We start from the raw sequence: 20523 nt of genomic DNA on the forward strand, positions 1-20523 counted from the left end.
CCAAAGGACTTAAAATCAGCATACTACAGAGATACAGCCACATCAATGTTCATAGCTGCTCAGTTCACTATAGCCAGATTGTGGAACCAACCTAGATGCCCTTCAGTTGATGAATGGATAAAGAAACTGTGGCATATATATACAATGGAATATTACTCCGCCATGAAGAATGATAAAATTATGGCATTTGCAGGCAAATGGATGAAATTGGAGGATATCATGCTAAGTGAGATAAGCCAATCTCAAAAAACTAAAGGACGAATGATCTTGCTGATAAGCGGATGAGGACATATAATGGGGGGTAGGAGGGGTTAGCGTTAGGGCTAGGGTTAGGTTTAGGGTGAGGGATAAGGAGGGTGGTAAGAATGGAGGAAGGAAGGACTGTATAGAGTGAAAAGAGGGGTGGGAAGGGTGGGGGGAAGGGAAAAAAATAACAGAATGAATCAGACAACATTGCCCTATGTAAATTTATGATTTTTAATAAAAAAAAAGAATAATGTTGGCTTTGGCTTAGCACGATATCTTTTACAATGTTGAGTTATGTTCCTACTATTCCAAATTTTTACAGTGTTTTAAGCATGAAGGGGTGCTGTATCAAATGCTTTCTAAGCCTCAGTTGAAATAATCATGTGATTCTTAACTTTATGTCTGTCATTGTGGTGAATTACATTTATTGATTTCTGGATGTTGAACCAATCTTGCATCCCTGGGATAAACTCCATTTGATCATGTTGTATTATCTTTTTAATATTTTTTTGTATGCAATTTGTCAGTATTTTATTAAGGATTTTTGCATGTATGTTCATCAGAGATATCGGTCTAAAGTTTTCTTTCCTTGCTGTGTCTTCGTCTGGTTTCGGTATCAGAGTGATACTAGCCTCATAGAATGAATTTGGAAGGGTTCTCTCCTTTTCTATTTCCTGAAATACTTTGAGGAGTATAGGTATCAGTTCTTCTTTAAAGGTCTTATAGAATTTGGCTGAGAATCCATCAGGTCTTGTGCTTTTCTTCGTAGGCTTTTGATGGCTTCCTCTATTTTGGTGCTTGAAATTGATCTGTTTACATTGTGTACGTCTTCCTGATTCAGTTTGGGAGGATCATATTTCTCTAAAAATTTGTTGATGTCTTTGATATTTTCTGTTTTGTTGGAGTTTAGATTTTCAAAGTGGCTTCTAATTATGTATTTCCTGGTGTCTGTCGTGATCTTTCCCTTTTCGTCATGAATTCTAGTAATTTGAGTTTTTTCTCTCCTTCTCTTTGTTAGTGTGGCTAGGGGTTTATCAATTTTGTTTACTTTTTCATAGAACCAACTTTTTGTTTTGTCAATTTTTTTAATTGTTTCTCGTTTCAATTTCATTAATTTCAGCTCTGATTTTAATTATTTCCTGTCTTCTACTATTTTTGGTGTTGATCTGTCCTTCTTTTTCTAGGGCTTTGAGGTGTAATGTTAGGTCATTTAGTTGTTGATTTTTTCTTTATTTAATGTATGAGCTCAGTGCAATGAACTTTCCTCTTAGTATTGCTTTCAGAGTGTCCCAGAGATTTTGATATGTTGTGTCATTGTTCTCATTTACTTCTTTTTTTTAAAAAAAATTAAATTTTTTTAACATTCATCTAGAATTCTTTTTTTTTTCTTTTTATTATTGTTCACTTTATATTGTAAACAAATGGGGTAGAACTTGTTTCTCTGGTTGTAAATGAAGTAGAGGCATACCATTTCTGTAATCATACATTTACATAGGGTAATGGTGTTTGATTCATTCTGTTATTTTTCCCTTCATCCCCACTGCTCCCACCCCTCTTTTCCCTCTATAGAGTTCCTCTTTCTCCATTCTTGCCTTCCTCTCACCCCCCATTATGTTTCATATCCGCTTATCAGCCAGATCATTCTGCCTTTGGATTTTTGAGATTGGCTTATCTCACTTCCATGATATTCTCCAATTTCATCCATTTGCCTGCAAATGCCATAATTTTATTATTCTTTACAGCTGAGTAATATTCCATTGTATATATATATGCCACAGTTTCTTTATCCATTCATCAACCGAAGGGCATCTAGGTTGGTTCCACAATCTGGCTATGGTGAATTGAGCAGCTATGAACATTGATGTGGCTGTATCTCTGTAGTATGCTGATTTTAAGTCCTTTGGGTATAGGCCACGGAGTGGGATAGCTGGGTCAAATGGTGGTTCCATTTCAAGTTTTCTAAGGAATCACCACACTGATTTCCAGAGTGGTTGCACTAATTTGCAACCTCACCAGCAATGTATGAGTGTACCTTTTTCCCCCACATCCTCACCAACACCTATTGTTGCTTGTGTTCTTGATACTCACCATTCTAATTGGGGTGAGATGGAATCTTAGGGTAGTTTTGATTTGCATTTCTCTTATTACTAGAGATGTTGAACAATTTTTCACATACCTGTTGATTGCTTGTAGATCTTCTTCTGTGAAGTGTCTGTTCATTTTCTTAACCCATTTATTGATTGGGTTATTTGTATTCTTGGTGTAAAGTTTTTTGAGTTCTTTATAGATTCTGGACATTAGTGCTCTCTCTGAAGTGTGTGTGGCAAAGATTTTCTCCCAGTCTGTAGGCTCACTCTTCACATTGTTGATTGTTTCATTTGCTGAAAAAAAGCATTTTAGTTTGAATCTATCCCAATTATTGATTCCTACTTTTATTTCTTGTGCTTTGAGAGTCATGTTAAGGAAGTCTTGTCCTAAGCCAACATGATGAAGATTTGGACCTACTTTTTCTTCTGTTAGGTTCACGGTCTCTGGTCTAATTCCAAGTTCCTTGATCCATGTTGAGTTGAGTTTTGTGCAGGTGAGAGATAGGGGTTTAGTTTCGTTCTGCTGCATATGGGATTTCTAGTTTTCCCAGCACTATTTGTTGAGGAGGCTCTTTTCACCATTGTTTGTTTTTGGCACCTTTGTCTAGTATGAGAAAAGTATATTTATGTGGGTTTGTCTCTGTCCTTTTTTCTGTACCATTGATCTACTATCTATTTTGGTGCCAATTCCAAGCTGGTTTTTTTTTGCTATTGCTCTGTAGTATAGTTTAAGGTCTGGTATGGTGATATGGCCTGCTTCACTCTTCCTGCTAAGGATTGCTTTAGCTATTCTGAGTCTCTTATTCTTCCAAATGAATTTCATGATTGCTAGCTCTATTTCTATGAAGAATGTCATTCAGATTTTAATTGGAATTGCATTGAATCTGTATAGCGCTTCTGATAGAATGGCCATTTTGACAATATTAATTCTGTCTATCCAAGAACATGGGAGATCTTTCCATCTTCTAAGGTTTTCTTTAATTTCTTTCTTTAGTGTTTTAGTGTTTTCTAGTTCTCCTTGTAGAGATCTTTCACCTCTTTTGTTAGATTGATTCCCAAGTTTTTTTTTTTTTTTTTTTTTTTTGAGGCTATTGTGAATGGGATAGTTTTCCTAATTTCTCTTTCAGAGAATTCATTACTTACGAATAAAAATGCATTAGATTTGTGAGCATTGATTTTATATCCTGCTGCTTTACTGAATTCATTTATGAGTTCTAGATGTTTTCTGGTAGAATTTTTGACTCCTCTAAATATAGAATCATGTCATTGGCAAATAGAGATAGTTTGAGCTCTTCTTTTCCTATTCATAATCCTTTAATTTTGTTGGTCTCTCCAATTGCTCTGACTAGAGTTTCAAGGACGATGTTGAATAGAAAGTGGTGAAAGAGCTCATCTCTGCCTTGTTTCAGGTTTTAGGGGGAATGCTTTCAGTTTTTCTCCATTTAGAATGATGTTGGTCGTGGACTTAGCATAAATAGACTTTACAATGTTGAGGAATGTCCCTACTATCCCTATTTTTTCTAGTGTTTTAAGCTTGAAGGGGTGCTGTATTTTATCAAATTCTTTTTCTGCACCTATTGAAATAATCATGTGATTCTTAACTTTAAGTCTGTTGATGGGGTGAATTACCTTTATTGATTTCCAGATGTTGAACCAACATTTCCAGATGCTGACCAGTTCTCTTTCTTAATATTAGTCATTCTTGGGTCCATCATCCAATCTCATGTCTGTAAAGACAGTCTTTACCCTGGGAACTATCAAATCAGTATTTACAGACCCATTCTGTACACTGAACATCAGACTTAGTCCATTGCCTATTAACATCTTCACATGGAATGATTGTAGGCATCTTGGATTTAACAAGTCTTAATCTATACTTATGATCATCCCTAGTACAAACCCTCAATTTCACAATGTAATTGGCTCCCGTACTGCATATGATGGAATTCTCTAATGTCCATTGAATTCAACCTATAAAAGTATAGTCACCCTTGATACTTCCCTTTTTCTCATAGATTACATCCTGCCTGTAAGAAAATCCTACTGGTTCAAGCTCGAAATATATTCAGAATTAACCATTTATTACCTCTTCTGTTATTGTACTGATCGTTCCACCATTAGCTGGGAACTATTACTGACATTACTATAATTGCCTACTAATCCTCCTGCTTCTGTCCCTAACTGACTAGCATCTAATTTCACCAATGTTGCTATCACTGTCATAGTAAAATGTAAATCAGGTCATGTCAGAACACTGCCCAAACCCCCCCGATGTTTTTGTATCTCAGAGTAAAAGCCAAAGAACTGGAAATATATTCCCTACCAAGTCTGGCATTATCTTCATCCCTCCATCATCACCTCTGAATTTATCTTCACCTGCCCTCCTCATGCACTTCCTCCCAACCATCCTGACTTCCTTATAAATCTTAAACATGTAAGACATCTTCTGACCTCAGTCTTGCACCCAGAAATCCATACAGCATACTACTTCCCCTTTTTAAGGTTTTTACACTCTTGTCAAATTCAACTTTCTGGGAAACCTTTACAAATGTTCAGTCTCTGTCCCCTGAAAACTTGACTACCCCACCTACCTGATTTATTTTTCTTATATCTATCTAGCATATTATGTGTAATTTACATTTTGCACAGGCAGTTATCATCCCATGGGAATGTGTAGGCTCCAACGGAAATGGAAATTTTTGTTGTTGGTTCATTCACTCTTATATTCCAACAATTAGCACAATGCCTGGTACCCAATACATACTTAATTTTATAGTTAAATATTGATTGAGCACATCTTTTTACCATAACAGGGACCATAAATTTTACATATTACAATATACTGATTCTTTTTGTTAACCATGGTTTTCTTCATTGAACATTCTTTTACCATATTTTTAAATTACTGTTGTGTGTTATGCATACTGTTAGAAGTCACAGATATTCTGGGGAGCAAATGGAGACATAGGTTTCCTCTTGTGGAGCTTATATATAGAGAGACATTAATTAAATAACCCTGTGCAAATTATTATGTGTTAATTGATCTAGATAGTTTGTGAGAAAGTAGATTTACAACACCTAAAGAAGCCAGACATAGATTGAAGTAGGCAAAACTTAAATTTTATTTGAGCTGACATCAGAAGTTGAATAGTGAAGTAAGATTTCTGATGCCAGAAACAGTAAGTGCAAAGGCCATGTGGTGATGAATACATGAAACTGAAAGGAGATCCATGTCTAAAGTGGAACACGAAAGCTGAGAGGAAGAATAAGACCATAGCACTAGATCAGAGAGGTTTACAGGTATCATATAGAACATTTTAAGAAGTTAGTCTTTATCCTAAGAGCAATGGGGAATCCATTAAGGACATGTAAGCAAGAGAAATACCCCTTTGGACTTGTATTTTTAGGAAATGATTCTAAATATAATATGATAAGAGACTGAAGGAGAGCCTGACTGGATATTGGGAGACTATTATAAGAATTATTATTTCCATATTTCCATATGAGAATTTCTTATAGCAGTCTCAGAAAATTTTTTTCCAAATCCCAAGAAAACTCAGTCAAAAGGTCAGAAAAATGGGAAAATATTATCTACTCTGAGATTAAAGTTTAATGATCAACATAGAGATGGCCAGTTTGAAAGAATCCACTGGCATCAAATACGAGCAAGAGCAGGAAATGCTGATAAACCAAGTAGACAGTGAGAGTTGACATTTCTAAAGCTGGAAGGGGAATCCATAGGGGAGAAGTGGCCACAATCTAATGAGTCTGCCTTCCTTGTAGCTCTTGTCACATCATAAGTATGTTTATGTGGCCCTGTCTGCTGATAAGGGTGAGTTTTTTTACAAACAAAACTATTAATAAATGTAGACTTACAGTATCCTATGTGACATTCTATAACAAGTTTTAGATGCAGATTCCTTAAATTAGCAATTACAAAATGTGATTCTTAATAGTGTCATTAACCTTGTTAGGAGATCCAAATTTATGTTATTTGAATACTTTCTAATAAATGATTCACTGACATTTTCTACTGTTTGATGATTTGCTGTGGAATAAAGTTCAATGTGAACTCATTAACAGAACTACAAAGTGAACAAGAGGAGGATGCTGTGGAACATTTCAACACAGAATCAGAAACTAAAGTTTGAATTAGTGAAAACAGTATGGTTTCATGGCCAAACCAAAATTAGTACAAGTGGACACAACACTTCGATTGATAAAAGATAAAATGAGTTTATAAGAAGCATCATGTACCTTAATAGCAACTTGAAAATGCATCTAGACATACTTTTAAAGGTTTGACCACCAGCAGGGCATGGTGGCACACACCTCTAATCCCAGCTATTCAGGAGGCTGAGGTAGAAGACAAGCAGGTTCAAGGCTGGTCTTGGCAACTTAGTGAGACCCTGTCTCAAAATCTTAAAAAATAAACTTTGGGATATAACTCAGTGGTAGACCACCCATGAGTTCAATCCCTAGTACCACACACAGACACAGACAAAATGACTCCCATTGAGCAATGTAAAAATAATTTTCTACATCTACAATATTTGTCATGAAAATATTAGATAACTAATACTTTGTGTGTTCTTAAATTTCATCTCAAGAACAACCTTTAATTATTGTATGTTTATGATTTCATATTTCAATTTTGAAATGATTTTTATTTGGCATTTATTTTACATTACTATTCCCTTTTTTGATGTTTTCTGTTAGTCAGATGTCTTTATCAGACAGATATCACCACTTACATATTTAAATATAGAATATTTTTACAATATGTTGGGTTCTTTATAATCATAAAACATTCATTTATTTTTATTACTTTATAGGACACCTCCAAATCTTGTAATATGTTCCTGACACAGAAAAATGATATACTATTTTTATCATGACCATTTATTATTAAATATATAGAGGTATTATTAAAATTATTATTACAACCTCCTTTCCCCCAAAACCACATGAAGTGTTATAAAGAAAGGTTTCAGGATTTCCAAAGAATTATTATTGACAACTGTTTCTCATTCTCAAATACTGAAGATCACATCTTTTAGAAACTTGGAAACATTAGCAGAAATGTAAGAAGAAGGCAGTGATAACTTCAATGATAATGGTAGCAGTGGAAATGGAAATAGACAAATGCAAGAAATATCCAGGAAGTAAAATTCATAGGAGTGGTAGACAGCTTGACATGGGGAATGAGATAGAAAGAATGTCAAGAATACCTTATAAGTTTCTAATTTTTATGATGGAGCATGCCATTCAATAAGGTAGAGACCCCACAAAATTTCAAGTGTGCATAGAAGAACAATCTTATAAGAGATGTGGATACAGTGCTAATGTCCATCACCACAGAATTGGGGTCAAGAACAAGAGTTCAATTTTAAACACAATGAGTGTGTGATATGCATTTTAAATGTCCAAAGTAATGTGGTAAATGAGCCATTGGATTTGTGAGAGATCTAGGCTAAAGAAATAAGTAGTCACTGATATAAAGGTGGTTTTTTGAAGTCATGGACAGAGAAGAGAGTGCAAAAGGAGATGATGTCTGTAGATATGCTGTAAGATCACATTTCTCTATGATACACACGCATGCATACATGACATATTCAGTCATGACTTCTCTCCTGTACCATCTGAAATTATAAGTATTAAGAGAAATGGGAAAGTGTCAGACTCTCTTCAGTGCCTTAGAAATATTGAAGGTGACTGGAAAGCAATCGGAATTTTATGTCTGTCAAAAGGCCACCTGCTCTGTGAAACCCCTGACATCACATGTGATCTCTCTGCCTTTTGAATTCCATAACATTTTATTTAGCTCTCCTTCATAATATATTTCATATTCTGCCCTTACATTCAAAGTGTTTATATGCTGGATTTATTATTCCTGGTAAACAGAAAGCCTCTTGAGTGGAGATCTGTTTTCATCGTTTTTATAACCATCATAATACCTACCACCATACCTTCTACAGGGTTATCCAAAAAAAAGAAAGTAAAAAGGTTGTTGCATAAACACATTTCCCTAAATAAACTATATGCTCTCTTAGGACAGATAATATGCCTTTTATTTGCTTTGCTTTCTGCCTAGCACAGTGGTTTCTATGTAGTTGATAAATGTGTTGATAGGGTAATTCAGAGAAAAAGTTAAAACCTTCAGCCCATTATTTTTAGAAATTATGTTGCTTCCACCTGAAAATATATGTACAGAAACACCTGATGCGTGCCCTTCATTTCTCAGTAATACAAACCTAAATGTCCAAAGTTGTTAACTACTACCAGGTACAAATAAAAAATGTCTGCTTTCTCTTATCTCCAAAGTCTCAGAAAAATAAGTTACTGATTTTTAAGATAGTTTATTCTCTGGAAAGTATTCTATGTATCTGGAATCCCATATTCAAAACTTTATAGCTACTGACCAATTATTTCAAAGTGAATTTTGAATATCTTCATATGTGAAGTACTTGCACATTATATATATTCTAATATGATCATTATTCAAAGAATCATAAGTAACAGTAATTTATAAACTTTTTATATATAAAAATATTAGGAATATATAGATTCCAGGTGATTATGTTATATAGATGTGATATATATGAATGTATAATATAAATGTATATTTTAACTTTTTAGCACCCAAATAAATTCTTGAATTGTAATTCAAGAGTACAAAAATATGATAAGGTGAATATTTAGGTAAAACAAACAACTTACCTCATAAGATTGTTAAAAGTATCAATGTAAACATGATGCTTAAATGTTATGAAATTGCATAAATATTACAAATATCTGAGAAAAACAATAATATATGAATTATCTAGGCCGAACAGTTAAAAAGAATAAAGATACTATTTTTATTTGTTTATTTTACAGATTTTGAAATAAAGTCAAAGTTGTAGAACTCAGTGTTGTGGTATTAAAGACACAAAAGTAATTCAGCCAGTTAATAAATATTGCATAATTTTCCAGGCCTATTGATAAATCAGAAATTAATTCCCACCAAATCTGCCTTCTGGGACAGATTTCTACTTTCATTCACATGTCTTCCATCCATTGCTCTATAAGTTCAATATAAATGAATATGTATAAACTAATACGTAAACATGTACTTTAAAATATTTTAAAATTACTATATATAAATAAATGTAGCCACCATTAACAAGTTTAACATGATAAATTCAACAGCCCTTTAGACATTAGCTGGAAGGGAGGTAGGATAAAATAGATAGTAGTGAAACAAATTCATGAAATTCATCTTTTACAACCCTTAATTACAAGTTAAATTTTTTAAAATTATACTTTAGTGATATACTGCAAATATTTATTAAGCACTTACTGTATACCAGTTACTACTCTATGATAAAAAAATGAAAAGTGTTTAGTTCTTACCCTCAAGGAATTTAGACTCTTATCCCACTTGAATGACACATACATTGAGGATTTATTCTTTGCTTTCACCAAAAACTTGTCTGCCTTATTTTTGTAAGGAAATGCTCACTTCCTTAGAAAATGCAAGCCCCTTACAAAATGTCCCCCTTGCACAGTAAGTTAATTGTAGCTCTATGCAGAACATTTTATTTAGCAAGGTAGATAAATTCTGACTTCTTCATTTGGGAAGAAGACAGCCTGAGGTGAATCTGTCATCTTGAAATATGCAGAAATAACCCACTGCTATACAGATCCCAACAACAGACTAGCTGTGTCATTTTTAATTACCTCAGTTTTAGCAGTTAAAAAAAAAAAACCAAACCTCCCCCTTTTTTACACCCATCCTGACTGATATCTCCTGAATGCCTTAAGCATCGTTCTCCAGGCCCTCTGAGATATCCAGTCACATATAATGAACTATAATGGAACTAACTGCTAAACTAAGCCTGATAATCCCAGCCCTTGAGAATTATCCATGCTGGAAAGGCATGGAGTAATTCCTAGTCAGATTCTAGCTCAGCGTTGCCTGCTGAAGTAAAATCATTTCCAATTGCCAACAATGTCTAAAGAGAATCACATATGCTCACTTTATCGCACCCATGTGCATACATGGAACAGATAGAACATGCACATACACATATATATCCCTGGATCAAAGCAGAAATATACTGACTGAACAAGTAAATAAATACCATGAGGCTGAAAGTTGGCAATGAATGCTTACAGAGTTAGAAAGAATTTTGGCTGACAATATAAAACTTAAATGTCTTCATTTCATTTGGTACATGTTATTTTAAGAATTATTTTTTCCCTGTCCCAGTTCCATCACCCACTCAGCAACCCCTGTCAGTTCTTTACCATCACCTACAGAGATCTTGTAGATATCACAGAGTTAAGCGTTTTGCTGTTGACCACATTTTATTTCCAGGAAGCAATATAGAGAGGTTTGATCTTTGAGTTAGACGTGCTGGGTAGGAGCCTAAGCTTTATTCTTTACAAATTTGATAAACTCGAGCAAGAAGACTAAGTTTCCTCATCTCTGAATATGGCTTGTACAACTTTTACTAATTGTAAAAGTTGTAGAAGAAGAGGAAAGTAGGTAAAGAATATTTTCATAGCAAAGACTGTCCACAAGGTCATAACTTGGTCCCCACAAGAGTTGTAATGTTACAGAATCTTTCTCTCAGTCTCCAACTTGCAGGCTTAGGCAACACGATGTGATACTGACTGGGTCTTTTAAGGTATTTTCACATTAGCCGTGCATGAAGAAACTGAATTTAATTCCTATTCTTAATTTAAAATGAAAAATTAGAACTACCGGGGGTACTGGAGACCTCTGGCTAGCATACTCCCTCCTAAGCCAGAGTCCATGGGAAGACAGATATTATTAGAAGAGTGCTTTCTAAATATACAGAACACTTAATTATCTGAGACTAGATATTTGAGTACAGCACACTCACACCTGAGAAAACATCCTCAAAACAAAGTTACTTTTGCCATGAAGAGTGAATAGGTTAAGTTTTTAGACACTTTCTTTTCTAGATAGCTTTTATGGGTCACGGACAAAGACAGCCTCAGTGATATTCCTTTGTCTGGGTTTCTCAGTGGCTTAATTCCTTCAAAATTATCTTTTCTTTCCTTATTAAATTTAATCAAGTTAATAATTTTACATTGCAGCCAAGTGTTGTGACCTGGAAACATTTCATACTCTATATGTAGATTTTGCATATCTTTGTTTTGATTTATTGCATGCCAATTTTAAAGACACTCCTTTGAGGAATACCATATTTCCAAATTTTGTGTACATTTGAGAAGTTTAGAATTAGAGAGGGTTGGAAACTAAAGGTACAGAATCTCTTTGACTTGTTATGAAGATTAAATAAACTGTATGAACATTTTATGATCTGTGTGCTTTGTATGATGAAAAACACTAAAGGAATATAATTCGGTAACAGTGGTGTTCAGGTATTTGTCCTATGGGATTAAAAAAAAAATCATGTATTTGAGGGGCATGTTTTAGTTTTAAAGGTTTTGTTAATTGAACAAATTACATGTATTTTAAGTGTGCAGGTGTTAAATTTTGACACATGTGTACATCCATGGACTGTATAATGAACACATGTTCAGATATACACATATATCTGCCACCACTCTAGCACTGCTGTACAATATTTCCCTTCTACCCTTCCCTGCTTTGCCTTCCCCTAGACATATGCTGATCTTTTGCCATAAAAAATTAATTTGCACTTTTGAGAATTTTTTATATTTAGAATCATGCCATATACTATATATTCTATTCTTTTTGTCCAGCTTCTGTCAGTCAACATAATTTTAAGATTTATCATGTTGTCAAATATAATTAACTTCTTTTTATTGTTGTCTGGTATGCCATTATATGTGGATACTATATACCTCTTCACTTGTTAATGGACATTTGAATTATTTCCAGTTTTTGTTTATTTCAAATAAGCCTGCTATGTATGGGTACATATGTTTTAGGAAAAATACCTACATGTGACAGGTCACATTTTAGGTATGTGCTTTAAAAAGTTTTAAAGAAAATGTCTTAACTATTCTGAAGTGTTTATGTGGTTCTTTATTTCCATTTGACATTCCCATTTACCAGCAGTGTATAAGAGTTCTCATTCTCCCGTGTCATTCCTAACACTCAATATTATCAAGTCTATAATTTTAGCCTTTTTAATAGACATATGGTGGTATCTCATTGTAACTTTTTGTATTTCCCAAATAATTAATGATGTTTCACCTTATTATTCACCTGCTTTATATTTGGGGACAGAATATACCTGCTTGTATCTTTTGCCTGCCTTGTTCTTGGAATTTTGTTTTCTTACTAGGGTTTGAGAGTTCTTTGTGTATTTTTAAATATAAGTCCATTAAATACATGATTTAAAAATATTTATCAAATATATTTTTCAGTTTGTCTTTTCAGTATCTTAATAGGGTCTTTGAGAGAACAGAAATTTTTTGTTGTGATGAAATGTAATATGTAAATTTATTGTTTATGGATAATACTTTGGGAGTTACGTCTTAGAAAAACTTCTTAATACGAGAAATAGCAATATAAACAAAAATTTTCTTCTGTGCTTTCTTCGAGAAATTTTATAATTTGGGGTCTTATATCTTGAATTAGTATCCACTTCTAGTTCAATTTTTGTATAAGACGTGAGATATGAATTCATGTTCTTTTGGTTCTTTTGCTTTTGTTTTGTTTTGTTTTACTTCTTAGGTGTTTATTCAAAAGTTATTTTAAAAAGTGCCAGGCACACTGCCAGGCATATGCCTTTAATCTTAGCTACTGGGAGATGAGAATAGGAGGACTACAAGCCTTGGACCAGTCTGCATCTAGCAAGACCCTGTCTTAAAAGAAAAAAAAAAAAAAAAAAGGATTTGGGTTGTAGCTGGATGAGAGAGTACCCCTGTGTTCAGTACCTCCTTGCTTCTAATTCATCATGTACACTCTCCAAAATATAGGAGTCTTCACTTATATTTTCATGAAAATTTGAGGACATACATAAACATTGAAAGAATTGTACAATGCACACCCATCTATCCACTCAGATTTCATAATTTAACTAGTAATAAGTTCCCCTTATCACATATACATCCCTCTATCCATTTATTAGTCCATCTTACTTTTAATGCATTTCAAAATAGATTGTAAACAGTAGTATATCTCACTCCTAAACCTTAGAGAAAACATAAATCAGGATAATTTTATTTTTAAAATTTTATTTGTTCTAATTAGTTGTACATAACAGTAGAATGAATTTATACTTTTTGATAGATCATACATAAATGGATTGTAATCTCTCATTTTTCTGATTATACATATTGGAGGATCACATCAGTCATACAGTCCTGAATGTACATAAGGTAACAATGTCTGTTTCACTCTATTACCATTCCTTCCCCCCTACCGATTCCCCTCCCTTTACTCCCCTCTACCTAATACAAAGTAACTCTTTTCTTCCCTAACATCCCCCCTATTGTGAATCAGCTTCTGCATATCAGAGAAAACATTCAGCCTTTGGTTTTTGGCTTATTTCACTTAACATAATATTCTCTAACTCCCTCCCTTTACCAGCAAATGCCAGAATTTCATTCTTCTTTAAAGCTGAGTAATATTCCATCATATATACACACCACATTTTCTTTATCCATTAATCTGTAGAAGGGCACCTAGGTTGGTTCCATAGTTTAGTTATTGTAATTTGAGCTGCAATAAACTTTGATGTGGCTATTTAACTGTAGTATGTTGATTTTAAGGCCTTTAGGTATAAACTGAGGAGTGGGACAACTGGATCAAATCGTGGTTTCATTCTGAGTTTTCTGAGGAATCTCCATATTGCTTTCCATAATGGTTGCACCAATTTGCATTCCCACTAGCAATGTATGAGTGTACATTTTTCCCCACAAAAAGCAATAATGAAATTCATTTAGAAAAATAAGAGACCCAGAGTAGCTAAAGCAATCCTTAACAAGAGAAGTGAAGCAGGAGGCATCACAAACTGTACAACAGAGCTATAGTAATAAAAACATCACGGTATTGGCATCAAAACAGATGTGTAGACCAATGGTACAGAATAGAAGACACAGAGACAAACCCACATAAATACAAGTGTCTCATAATAGACAAAGGTGCCAAAAATATTAACTGGAGAAAAGATAGCTTATTCAACCAATGGTGCTGGGGAAAATGGAAAGCCACTTGTAACAAAATGAAATTAAACCCTTATCTCTCACCTTGCCCAAAACTCAACTCACTGTGTATAAAGATTTAGGCACTAGAACAGGGTAGACGCAAATTCTCACCATGTCAGCCGAGGACCTGACTTTCTTAACAAGACCCCTAAAGCACAAGAAGTTAAATCAAGAAAAAATAAATGGGATGAACTCCAACTAAAAAGCTTCTTTTCAGTGAAAGAAACAATCAACGCAAAGAGAGAGCCTACAGATTGGGAGAAAAGTCTTTATTTACCACATGCACCTCAGATAAAGAGCATTAATCTCTAAGATATACAAATAACTCAAAAAAACAAATAACCCATTCAATAAATGGGCTAAGGAACTGAACATACACTTCATAGAAAAAGAATCAATCAACAAACATGAAAAACTGTTCAACATTTCTAGGAATTAGAGAAAGGCAAATCAAAACTAAGATTTCATCTCACTCCTATCAGAATGGCAATTGTTCTTTCTTTTTTGCATAGAGATCCATTTATAAGTTTCTTTCTCCACTGAAGTTCTTTTGTATCTTAGTTGCAATCTACTTATCCACATCATATATAGATATAACTATTTTCTCAACCCTCTACTGTTTTGTTAAAGTATGTGTCTACCATGCACCAATACTTCTTTGTTTTGATTACTTAGCTTCATTACAACTCTTAGAAAACAGGTAATATTAGTCTTTCACCTTTGTTCTTCTCTTGAAAAGTTTTGGCAGTTATAAATCCTTTGCATACCTGCATGATTTTACATCTAGACATTACTTCTGTATTTTTTTAATTTAATAATATTTTGATCAGAAAAAATATTTTGTGTAAATTGAATTACTTTTAAATTTGTTGAGATTTATTTTATGACCCAGAATATTTTCTATCTTGATAAGTGTTTCCTGTGCATTGGAAAATATGTGTATTTTCCTAAGTGCTCTATAAAAATCAATTAATTAAACTTGTGGATGGGGTTGTTCAAATCTGTGTCTGTACTAATTTTATTATATTTGTCCTATAAACTATCAAGAGAGAAATATTAAAATATACTATTATACCTGTGAAGTTTTCTATTCCACTTTGTACACAGCAGTTTTTTTTTATTCATCTATTTCATAGCATAGCTAGTTGATAAATATTTAGGAATATTATGTCATCTTAATTCATTGTTCACTTAATTATTGGGAAATAGTTTTCTTTGTCCCTGGAATATTCTTTGTTTGGATATCTGCTTTGGTTGATATAAATATAACTATTCCACTCTTTATTTCTAGTAGTAGTATGGCATAAATTTGTATATTCTTCATTTTTATGCTATTTATTTGATATGTGAATTACATTTTTTTCTAGTCACCTAATAATTGGATCTTAATATTTTTATCCTGATTAACACTCTTTGCCTTTTAATTTGCATATTTATACCACTTATATTCAATGCAGTTAATTATATAGATGAGTTAAACTAATATATTTGTTTGTTTTCTATTTAACCCATCTACTCTTTGTTCCCTTTTCCCTTTTTATCTCTTCTCTTTTGATATAATGGATTTTTTTCCATTTCTACTGTTGGCTTATTGGCTATAACTTGATTCTACCATTTTAATATTTTATAGGGTTTACAGTATTATTTTAAATGTATCACAGTCTACCTTCAAGTGATATTGTAATCTTTACCTATAGTATAAGAAACTTAAAATTGCATAATTCCTGTTCTCCTCTCCTGACTTTAACACTCTTGTAGTCTTATGTTTTCATTTTACACAAATATAGACTACATTCTATGTTGTTATTTTGTAAAGCAGTTTAGAATTATCTTTTAAAGATATTTAAGTAATAAAAATTTTATATCAATTCTTGTAGCTAGCATTTCTGGTGTTCTTCTTTCCATTGCATAAATGCCATATTTCCTTGTCTATTGTGTTAGTCAACTTTTTATCAATGTGACTGAAATAGTTGATAAGAACAACCTAGAGGCCTCCATGGATTCCCTTGCCCCTGCCCCAAATTCCCATGCCACCCATGTTCCCACTTCCTGCATGCCATGGATTCCACTGCTCTGCACCCCCCCCCCCCCCCACCTATGAACGTGTGGCAGCCTCCATATTGGGTCACTACAGCAGCCTCCATACTTCTTCTCCACATGGTAGCCTCCACCTTGGGACACCAGACAGGGCCTGGAGATAGCCACCTGCTATAGCACCATCCACCACAGCACTGTATCTTTGAACAGGCTGCCCAGTGCCACTGTACAGCCCACCCTTGCAGCCACATCTCTGAGAGTGGTGACCTCTATCCTGGGACACCTCCATCATCATTTTGGGTTATCTCCTCCACCCACCACCACCATATTCAGTTAGGGCAGCATCCATCTTGGGACACCAGCTGGAGACTATAAACCCAATATAAAGGTACCTACAAGTTAGCCACTGCCACCATTACCAACTAAGGACATGGCTGCTTTCATCTAAGGATATCAGTCAGGGCCTGAAAGAACATCACCAAGGTCCCTGCAGGCTTGGTTACATCTGAGGTATCCCTGCTAAATGTTCTAATAGCCACCATCTTGCTGCAGAGGCAGGAGAGAGCCTTGCAAGGGGTCGGTAGGTTGGAAGAGGGTGTGAGGGCACCTTAATCCCAGCTCACCCAGCCAACTCATCCGGAAACCACCAAGATCCCAGAGACAACTCAAGCAGCACTTGCTGGGACCTGACATCAACTTGGTTCATGACTTCCTCCCCAGTATTGTAATCACTGACTTCCTGGTCCCACAAGTTCAGCCATCAACAGAGCCCTCTGGTTCCTCAATCCCAAGTCTCCCAACTACCCGCTAGCCACCAACATGGGCCAGCACTTGCAGGTACATGACCAGCCCACAGCTCTCAATACCTGACCCGGATCTACCCACTACAGAACAACTTTCTTGACAGGTGCACAGGACCCAATGCTCATCCCCCACATTTCTGGGGAGAGAGTTTCTTGATTGGGAAGTCAAAAGGGCACAGACAGGAGAGACACAATTTAGAGACTAAATTAAGAGGCCAGGAATTGTGGGGACCACAAGTGAGTTAAGTGGCTAAAACCAGGCTCCTGTGTAACACACGTGGACCCCAAAGGAGTCCAATGGAACTGGCAATTGCTATACCCCACCTCTAGGAGTCCTGCTTACAAGTCTAATCCTCCCACCTTAGTAACTGTCACCATCCTGAGGGTGGAGTTACCAGCAAACACGATGAGAAGGGAAGGAGAGAAGATATTGATCTCCAACAGAAACAATTGTTCATTTTCCCTTCAAGACTCTTTTTTTTTTCCAATTTTTTCTTTTTTCTTGCCTGCTCCCACATCCCCAATATTGTTGAAATCAAGTACTTTTCATGCATCAGGCTATTAAGGACTGGGGGTTTGAATAGTATATTACAGTTTGGTTGTAGGTTCTTTTATTTTTTATATTTTTTTTCTTTTCTTTTCTCTATATCCCTCTTTATGTATCTTTATCCTAAGAGTCTCTCTCTCTCTCTCTTTTTCTGCTAACAGCCAACTTCTTCTGATTCCTCTTTCATTCTTCCTATGATCTAACACCTCTATATTCTCATTCCTACCTCATTAACATCATATCTTACACCCCTTCCCTGTTCTCTCTGTCCATCATTAGAAATTGTAGACCTAATTGCAAACCTAATGTCTGTGTTGTAGATAACATTCAAACACATGATCTCTGCTTATTGTGACAAAACTGTATGTTTTAATATGTGCTATTTGGTTTAATGTTGCATCTTATTTGCATTGGGTGCTGATAATATAACAATAAATCTATAGGGTGGAAACTGTAATACCTCAGATCCACACTGCTAGAGGGGAAGACACACGAACAACATGAAAAAACAAGGGAAGAAAGCACCCCAAAGAAACCAAGGCACTATATTAAGAGAATCCACTGACAGCACAGTAAAAGAAATGTCAGAGAAGGAATTCAGAGTATACATAAATAAAATAATCTATGAAGTCAAGGATGATATAAGAGAGCAAAAGCAGGCAACAAAAGATCACTTCAATAAAGAGTTACAAGTGCAAATACAGGAAGCAAAAGATTATTTCAACAAAGAGCTAGAGATTCCAAAAAAGAAAAACAAACAGAAATCCTTGAAATGAAGGAAACAACAAAATTAAAAACACAATAGAAAGCATCACCATCAGAGTAGATCACTTGGAAGACAGAACCTCAGACACTGAAGAGAAAACATTTAATCTTGAAAATAAAGTTGACAACATAGAGAAGATGGTAAGAAGCTATAAACAGAACTTCCAAGAATTTTGGAATAACATGAAAAGATCAAATTTAAGAATTGTTGCACAGAGATAAAAAAAAACAAAAGGAATGAGATATTTAATGAGATAATATCAAAAAATTTCCCAGACTTGAAAAATAAAATGGAAAATCAAAGGGGCTTACAGGATACCAAATGTACAAAATTACAACAGATCCATACCAAGGCCCATCATAATGAAAATGCCCAGAATACATAATAAGGATAGAATTTTAAAGGCTACAAGACAAAAGTGTCAGTATACATATAGGGGGAAACCAATTTAGATATCAGATTTCTCAACCCAGACCCTAAAAGCTAGAAGATCTGGAATAACATATACCAAGCTCTGAAAGAAAATGGATGCCAACCAAGAATCTTGTATCCAACAAAACTAACCTTTAGGTTTGATGACAAAATAAAAACATTCCATGATAAACAAAAGTTAAAAGAATTTACAAATAGAAAGCCTCCACTACAGAACATTCTCAGCAAAATATTCCATGAGTAGGAAAAGAAAACAACAAAGAAAATCAGCAAAGGGAGGAACTACACTAAAGGAAAAGCCAATCAAAGGAGAAACCAAGTCAAGTTAAAAAACAGATATAAGTCAAAATTACCAGGGATACAAATCCTATCTCAATAATAACTCTGAATATTAATGCCCTAAACTCATCAATCAAAAACATAGACTGGCAGATTGGATTTTAAAAAAAGACCCAACAATATGCTGCCTTCAAGGGACTTATCGAAAAAGACATCCACAGACTGAAGGTGAAAGGATGGGGAAAAACATATCACACACATGTGCTACCTAAAAAGGCAGGAGTTTTCATCCTCATATCAGATAAAGTGAACTTCAAGCCCAAGTTAGTCAGAAGGGACAAAGAATGACATTTCATACTGCTTAAGGGAATCATACATCAACAAGACATAACAACCATAAATATATATGCCCCAAAAAATGGAGCATCTATGTACATCAAACAACCCTTCTCAATTTCAAGAATCAAATAGACCAAACACTGGGTTTGGCACTGGGTGACTTCAGCATACCTCTCTCACCACTGGATACATCTTTAGACCAAACACAATAATACTGGGTGACGTCAGCACACCTCTCTTGCCACTGGATACATCGTCCAAACAAAAAGAACAAAGAACAAAGGAACTACAGAATTCAATAATACAATCAATAATTTAGACTTAACATATATAGAATATTCCATCCATCAACAAGTGAATACACTTTTTTCTCAGAGTACATGGATCTTTCTCTAAAATAGACCATATGGTATTCCACAAAGCAACTCTTAGCAAATACAAAAAAGAGAGAGAGAGAGAGAGAGATACTACCCTGCATTCTATCAGTGCATAAAGGGATGAAATTAGAAATAAATGATAAAATAAAAAAAAGAAGCTACTCCAACCACTAGAGAGTAAATAATATTCTATTCAATGACACATGGATAGCAGAAGACTTTCAGGGAGGAGATAAAAAAAATTCTTAGAGGTAAATGAGAATTCCATACAACATACCTAAATTAGCTCTGTGACTCTATGAAAGCAGTAGTAAGAGGAAAGTTTATTGCATTGAGTTCATTCATTAAAAGAGCAAAAAGTCAACAAATAAAGGCCCTAACACTACATCTCAAAACCCTCAAAAAGAACAGATCACCAAAAGTAGTAAAAGACAGGAAATAATAAATATTA

Source organism: Sciurus vulgaris (assembly GCF_902686455.1).
Source record: "Sciurus vulgaris genome assembly, chromosome: 5".
NCBI classification, from domain to species: domain Eukaryota; kingdom Metazoa; phylum Chordata; class Mammalia; order Rodentia; family Sciuridae; genus Sciurus; species Sciurus vulgaris.